Here is an 8,417-nt window from a genome sequence, read left to right as displayed (position 1 = left end):
TGGGGGAAGAGGCTGAGATAAGACTGAAAAGTTAGAGGAGCGAGGTTATAAGGAGTTTTAAAAACCAAACCCCCCCACAGGAACAAACTTGTACAGTTCTACAGCTTTGTGTTGTTAAATAATACTGTGAACTGTTTGTAAACAGAACAAAATCGTCTTCTGTACGTATAGTCCAAGTCCAAGGGCCTTGCAGAGCAAGGCAAGCATTTCTCACCGTCTGGCCGTGGCTCAGCTTCAGCCAGTCCCCTTTTCCTTCTGAAGGAAGAAAGATAAAGATGCTGGCAAATGCCGCAGAGCCCTTGGCCGTGCCACTTAATAGTCCTACCTGTCATTTTGCTGGTAAGTCGGATCAAAGAGAGCCTTCTGTTGAGCCCGGACTTGGAAAGACTAGAATGCAAATCCGCCCTCTGTGGTGATCCTGAGTGAGTCACTTCATTGCTGTTTGCCTCAGTTTCCTCATGTGTAAAATGGGAATAATAAAAAGCAAATACCTCCTAGGGTGGTTATGAGGATCAGAAGAGCCAGTGTTTATAAGACACTCGGCAGTGTCTGGCCCTTAGTAAGGGCGATGCTTATTGGATATTTTCTCCTGAAGGGAATAGTCTGTGCAGTTGATTGAACAGGGTGGGGACAGGCTCAGACCTGAGGTTCGGAAAGATCAGAGGTGACCTGGGCTGGAGGGAGACTTAAGATACACCACTCCCCCCCCCAGCAGGTGTAATAACAGTCTAGGTAGGAGATAAGGAGGGGGAGCAGGGTCAGAGTCAGAGGAGAGAGAGCAGAGGGCAGAAGAGCGCCCTTAGGACCTCGTGCGTGCCGGGAATGGGGAGAGGAGCCCGGCATTAGTGAGCTGAGGGAGGGAGAGCGAGATCTGAGAACTGACGAGGGAAGGAAGCAGGAAGAAAGGGAGCTGGGGGGAGGGAGATGTTCTTCCCCCATGGTGCTGGAACACCAAAGTCAGGAGCTCCCGAGTTCAAATCTGATATCAGACACTTAACACGTCCCAGCTGCGTGACCCTGGGCAAGTCACTTAACTCTAATTGCATCAGGGGAAAAAAACAAGATTGCATGATAGACTTGGCTATTTTCAACAATGAGGAAATTCAAGGTAATTCATTACACTTGTAAAAGAAAGTGCTGTCAGCATCCAGAGAGAGTAATGGAGATTGAATGTGGATCAAAGCCTAGTATTTTTACTTTAAAAAAAAGAATAAGAACTGAGTTCTAGTCCTGCTTCTCCCTCACTCTTTGAGGTACTTGTTTACCTCAGTTTCTTCAGCTGTCCCTCAAGGATTTGGATGAGGATCAGGAAGAGTTCTCTCCCAGGCTCTGGGAGGGAGGGGCAAGGACAGCCCTTTCTCCAGGTTCTGCTTTTGACAAAACCATGCTCAGAGTACCCATTGCCTTCCCCACTAATTCTATCTAGTCTCCCATGTCTTTCTCTTTCCAGAAATCATAAATACTCTTTTAAAAAAGACTATTTATGTACACATATATTGGATTTAACATATACTTTAACATTTTTAACATGTATTAGACTACCTGCCATCTAGGGGATGGGGGGAGAAGTGATAACAAAGAACACCTTGAGCCTGGAAAGACTTACATGAACTGATGCTAAAAGAAGTGAGTAGAACCAAGAGTAAATTGTGCAGAGAAATAAGATTATATGATGATCCACTCTGACTTGACTCTCTTCAATAAACAATAATTCAGGCTATAGAATTTTGATGGAGAGAGTCATCTGTAACCTGAAAGAGGACTATGGGGACTGAATGTAAAAAAAAAAAAATACTATTGTATTTGTATGTGTCCCAGGCACTTAATACATCTGGCACACAGTAAGTCTTTAATCAATGCTTTCTTTTTTAAAAATGTCTTTCTTTCTATTTTTCTTATTATAGTTTTTTATGTACAAAATATATGCAGGGGTAATTGCTCAATATTGACCCTTGCAAAACCTTCTGTTCCAAATTTTCCCCTCCCGCAGATGGCAGGTAGTCCCATACATGTTAAATATGTTAAAGTATATGTTAAATCCAGTATATGTATACATAATTATTCAGTTATCTTGCTGCACAAGAAAGATCAGATTTAGAAAAAAGGTAAAAATAACCTGGGAAGAAAAACAAAAATGGAAGCAAAAAATAAGAGTGAAAATGCTATGTTATGTTACATACTCGGTTCCCATAATTCTTTCTCTGGGTATAGATGGCTCTCTTCATTACTGAACTGGCCGGAATAATCTCATTGAAGAGAACTACATCCATCAAAATTGATCATTGTATAATCTTGTTGTTGTCCTGTATAATAATCTACTCCTGGTTCTAATGCCTATTTTTTTTCTTCCTTTCCCAATCACTGTCTCTTCCCAGACCTGCCTGCTTCCCCCCATCCCTCCCTCAGCCTCTTTCCAGGTCAGCTTTTCTTTGCCCTGCCAGGGAAAAAGGGCGGTACCTACCTGTGTGCAGGAAGCCCCAGAGGACTAGGTAGGGGAGTGTGTGTGTGTGTGTGTGTGTGTGTGTGTGTGTGTGTGTGTACACGCCCTCACACACTTCTCTCAGCACCTTTCTCTGCCTTTTACCTGTGTCTGTAACCTCTTCCAACCCGTCTGGTCATTTTTGCCTCTGACCCAACAATCCCCAATGTCCCTGCCCCAGGCCGTCCCTCTAACTCTGCTGGAGTCTGAAGCTCTCACTGTCTCCCTGGCTCTGTGGCTCCTAGTCCCTAGGAATCCCTCTCTTCCCTACCAGAGGAAAGGTTTAGCTTGTAATCAGAGACCTGAATTCAGATCCTGCCCCAGACACTCACCTATGTTGGGCTTCGGAGCAGAAACTTTACCTCTCTCTGTCTCTTATCCCTACAGGATTGCCTTTAATGCCCCCAAAAGATCTCAGAGCTCTTTGACTCTTGCCGTTACTGTTGTTCAGTGACTCTGTGGCCCCATAGGTCGCTGTCCCTGGGATTTTCTTGGCAAAGATACTGGAGCGGATTTCGTTTCCTTCTCCAGGGGCAGAGGATTAAGGATGCCCAAAGTGCCAGAGTCACCCAGCTACAAAGTTTCTGGGTATGGATTTAGACTCAGGATTTACACTGTGCCATCCAGTTGCCTCTGCAGAAGTAAGGATAGTTAGCATTTCTGTAATGCTTTGACTTTTGCAAAGCACTTTGCCAATTGTTCTTATTCTCTCAACCAAATGACTTACTAAAAGAGTTTAACGTTCAAGGTGTAACAGTCCAGGGGTCCTCAAATTTTTTAAATAGGGGGCCAGTTCCCTGTCCCTCAGACTGTTGGAGGCCCGGACTATAGTAAAAACAAAAACTTTGTCTTGTGGGCCTTTAAATAAAGAAACTTCATAGCCCTGGGTGAGGGAGATAATCATTCTCGGCTACAGCATCTGGGCCGTAGTTTGAGGACCCCTGTGACACTATCAGTGTACTGGAAACACTTTGAGAAGCCGTCACATTAGAGATGCTCATTCTCCTTGGATACCCTTGGGATCCACCTGGCACTCAACTCTCCCTTGAGACTCCAAGAAGACAGATCACCCTCACTGGCTCACTCTCCCACTCTCCACAGCAGATCTCGCAAACCTTCTCACTCCTCCTCAACCCTTTCATTACTACCCTCCCTCAACTAAGAACCTTATACCTCATTTTTACAGAAAAAAAGTTAAGGGCATTCTCCAAGAGCCATGTCTTCTCTCCTGTACCTTTTACCCACGTTTGACCTGCCCCGGCTATATAGAATGTCATGGGCCAGGATACCTATGCTACTTGTCAGATGGAACAGATTCATTTTCTTGGGATATAGATTCAGTGCTTCTCTAACTTTCCAGGCCAGTTTAGAGTACACAGTCAAATAACAGTATTCTGTAGCAACTGTAGCAGACAAGGAAAGCATTGTAGAGGAAAGGGAATCAGCCAAGGGAGAAAAGTAGGGAGAATGTAACTGGTAACTGGTTATATTATCAAGATAAGAAAAGGTTCCCCATTTAAGGGCAGAGATGAAAAGAAAAATGACAAAGCATTTCTATAATTGTAGAAGCTATTCTTTTAGACAAAACCTCAAGATCTTTTATCCAAAGATAGCCAATATTGGTTTCAATGGTTGATAAGACCACATGCTTTATGACATCCTAGCATAGAAGTCGGGGACTTTTCAATAATTGGCCACCAAGAAGTTGGTTCAGCAAGGGGCTTGGCCATGCAAATATTACAAAATGATTGCGGGTCCTGTTCTTCCCCACCCCCTTTGTTGCATCCCTCACCCCTCCCTTCTCTTTTCACTATGATTTTTCAGGTAGCAACTAAGGAAGCCAAAGGGCCCTCTCCATATTAGGTGATGCCACTCCCCGATTTTTCTTAGCCTACCTCTCCTATACCTGGCTCCTCTCTCTCTTACCCCTCCTAGCCCCGACATGCCAGTGGATGGATCTTACCTGGATGCTTTCTCACTTGCTCTTGAAGTTCCTTAAAGAGCTGATATATATTAGAGGCTACAAATTGTATTTGGGCTGTGGCAATTCTTTGTACCACACCTACTGAATAGGCTGAATCAGATATTATATTTATATCTCCTGGATAAGTAAGAGCTAGAATGATTGCATACAATTCATTCTGCTGAGTGGACTGAAAAGGAGTTCTGAGTACTCTATAGTTAAGTCATGAGAGTATACGGTGCAAATATTATGTTTGGATGCATCTGTAAAGATAGTTGGTCCTTTAAGAGGAACTTTAGAAACTTTTTCTTCAAGAATCCATCGCCAATTACGTAATAGTCTGATTATCTTTAATGGAGACCCGTGGGTAAAATTTGGAGCCATGGCTAATAAAATTCGCCACTCTGGGATGGTCTCACAGCACACATTAATTTGTGTATTGGTATAAAAGGTGTATATCTTGTCAAGTCTTATCCCAGATAATTGTACTGCTTGCTTAATGGCCTTTAATAAAATTCTAACCACAAGCACTGGGTAAGGAGTAAGGCTTTGATCTGGTTGTGCTGGGAGGTTCACCCACTCTATCACAGTCTACGTGATGAAGGACTGCTGTGGGTGCTTCTTGTGTGGCAAAAACTGATATTTCCAAGGTATTTTGAGTGACTCTTTCAACCATATTGGATAAAGCCAGTTCAACTTCTCTCAAAGTATCTTGAGCTTCTTTTGTAAGCTGGCGTGGTGAATTTAAAGCACTGTCTCCCCTTAAAATATCATAACGGTTGCAATTGATAGGTAATCAAGCCTAACACTGGATGCATCCATTGGATATCTCCTGTCAATTTCTGAAAGTCATTCAAGGTGTTTAGCTTCTCTGTTCTTAAGGACAGTTTTTGTACTGTGAGCACCTTAGGGTATACTTCATATCCTAAATATTAAAAAGAAGCATGTCTTTGATTTTTTTTTCTGGAGCTATGTACAATTTGTATTTCCTCAGTGTTTCCATGGTCTTTTGTAGACATGTTCTATTATTTGTTCCTCAGGTGCACATCCCAATATATCATCCATGTAATGTGATAACATAACTTTTGGAAATGCTTTTCTTACTGGAGTAAGAGCAGCAGCAACATACATTTGACACATAGTAGGGTTGTTTTTCATTCACTGTGGCAAAACTGTCCTTTCATATCTTTTATAAGGTTCAGCTTAGTTAACACTGGGCACTGAAAAGGCAAATCTTTTCATATCCTCCTTATCTAGAGGGATAGAATAGAAACAATCCTTAATGTCTGTAACCCAAAGAGGCCATTCTCTAGGCAACTGAGTAGGAGATGGAAGTCTAGGCTGAAGAATTCCCATAGTTTCCATCTGTTCATTCACCTTTCTTAAATCAGTCAATATCCTCCATTTTCCAGCTTTCTTTCTTACAACCAATACTGGGGACTTAGAGAAGGTTGTAAGTGTCCTTGGTCAAGTTGCTCCTGTACTATATCTAATAAGGAAGTTTATCACTACCTAAGGGCTACTGTTCTATCCACACTGGTGTATCAGTTTTCCATTGGAGAGGAACGGGTGAGCATGTTGGCAGGCCTTCAACGGCAGCCCTGCCTAAAAAACCGAAGTACTCATTTTTAACCCTAATTGTTGTAAAACGTCTCTTCCCCATAGAATAATGGGGATTTTTTCAACTATAAAAGGAGTAAAAACTCCCATTTCACCTTCAAAATCCATCCCAAAGGGGTAGCACTAACTTCGGCTGCTATTGATCCCCCTACGCCAGACATGTAGGTGTCTGCTTTAATCTTTGGCCAGAGAGTGGGCCAGTTGGCACCTCTAATGACTGTACGATCTGCACCCGTGTCTACCAATCCTTCTAGTGGTATGCCATTTATATAGATTGTGAGCATAGGTCGGTCAGCTGTCACAGCTGCTGTCTAGTATATTCCTAGATTCTGTTGCTTGGAGTCAGAATCTGGGTGACTACCACTAGGTTGCTTGTTAGGGTCTGTGTCAGTAAACCTGGTGCTACTACTTCTCCTGGGTGATAAGTCACACATTGTCTACCTGTATTAGTGACGGGGATATTTGCTGCATATTCCCCAGTTTCCCACATCAGTGTATGGATGGACACTGTTTTGTATGTACTCTTGGGAAGTGAAATGATCAAGTTGACTGTGCCTGGAAGCAAAGGATGAAGGCAGAGGAGCCACCATGAGGCTGGAGGCAAAGGTCAGACAGGGACAGATTTGACTTCTCTAGGGGGTATCTCATTAGTCCCAGCTGCATACAACTCTATTCTCCCCAATTGTAATCTTTCCCCCCATCAGGTTCCTTCTTGATGGATTAATTATGTCTGGGTACTGAACTTCTAAAGACTCTCTGAGTGTAACCTCTGCTGCCACCATGCCCACCTGTTTTTTTGCCTGGGGCCCTTGGGCTGGGCCTCTGTTATTATTTCTGAGTCAATCTACATTCTGAGGCCCAATGGAAGCCTATGTTGCATTTTGGACATGGGGTGTTGGATCTTGTTCTCCCACCCTATTTTCTCACTCTGTCTCTATGCCAACCTTGTGCTTTCAGATGCCCTACTTTACTACATTGAAAGCCTCGATGAGTCTCTCTGGGAGTTCCTTGCCAAGACAATGCCCTGTCTTCCCACGTTCTGCATCATATCCTGAGTATAAAAGGCATTTGTGCCACTGTGGCACAGCGTATTATGATCTCCTCTAAAGGAGCATCCTTGCGTAGTCCTAGTATAATTCTTCCACAAACCACATTAGCATTTTCTTTAGCAGATTGTCTTATCATAATTTCTGTTGCTGCATTTTCACCAATAGTTTGTATGACAGCTGTCTACAAACGTCCCACAAAATCAGCAAAGGGTTCATTTGGGCCTTGTACTATTTTTATGAAGGTTTCATTCTATCTTGTCTTCCTGGGAGGGTGGGGAAGGCTTTTTTTTCCCCCATTTCAGTTGAAAAATGAAAGTGATTAGTTTACTCACCCTATTTCCTGGTCACAGGGACTTCTCCACTGTTGTTAAGATCTCATCACTCAAACTGATGAGTGTAGGTCCTTATGTTCACGTTTTGACCAAAATGTAATGGTCAGGCTAGTTTTCCTAGAGGACCTTGAGACCTTGGTCTTAGTGGAGAAATGATGAAGGTAGGACAGTCATCACAATGGAATGTCCCATTTCTAGTCCTCTTGGCCTTTAAATACCTTTTTATAATTACTTCATTACAGCATCCTGAATATGTGTGCCAACTACAGGACCATTATATCACTATACATCACTATACTAAGTACTAAATATATGTGTACTAAAGAACCATCATCTCATCAATTCCACTGAGTTAACACCTTGTTGTAAGTATGCTTCTCCAGAATTCCGACCCTCTACAATACGTGATCTCTAATTTTACATTCACACTACTTCCTACTCATCTCCTACATACTACAGTATAAATCTAACCAAGCCCTTGACCAGTAAACCAGACAGCAAGTTGATCAGGCATACATAAAATGTAACTGTAGAAAATACTTTAAAATACCCAGAATTAAAGTAAAAGGAAATACTGCATTGTGTGTCAAACAAGAATGATCTGTATTTTGCTACTTAAAAACTTGGCATGGTGTAAGGAATTCAAAATATGATCAAAAGTGTGTGAAAGAACTTACCGGTCCTGAAGAATTACTACATGTGTATACAGTGTAATCTGATCATGTGCTTTAAAGGAAGTCTTGTAATATAGTTCTTGACTATTGTTTCTAGTCCAGTACTATAATTTTGGATTAATACACATTTATTTTCCAAGCAGCATAAAATAAACCTTTTTACATATTGCAATTTAGTCTACTATTTAATGTTAGATTATAATCTAAATTGAAAGCAAATATGGCTTTAAAAGTCCCTGGAGTTTTTGGGTTTATTATTTTGTTTTAAATTTCTTGTGGAATTCTTTCCTGTAAAACAGA

This window comes from Sarcophilus harrisii, chromosome 5 (genome assembly GCF_902635505.1).
Source record: "Sarcophilus harrisii chromosome 5, mSarHar1.11, whole genome shotgun sequence".
NCBI lineage: Eukaryota > Metazoa > Chordata > Mammalia > Dasyuromorphia > Dasyuridae > Sarcophilus > Sarcophilus harrisii.
Note: the sequence above shows the minus strand (reverse complement) of the source record.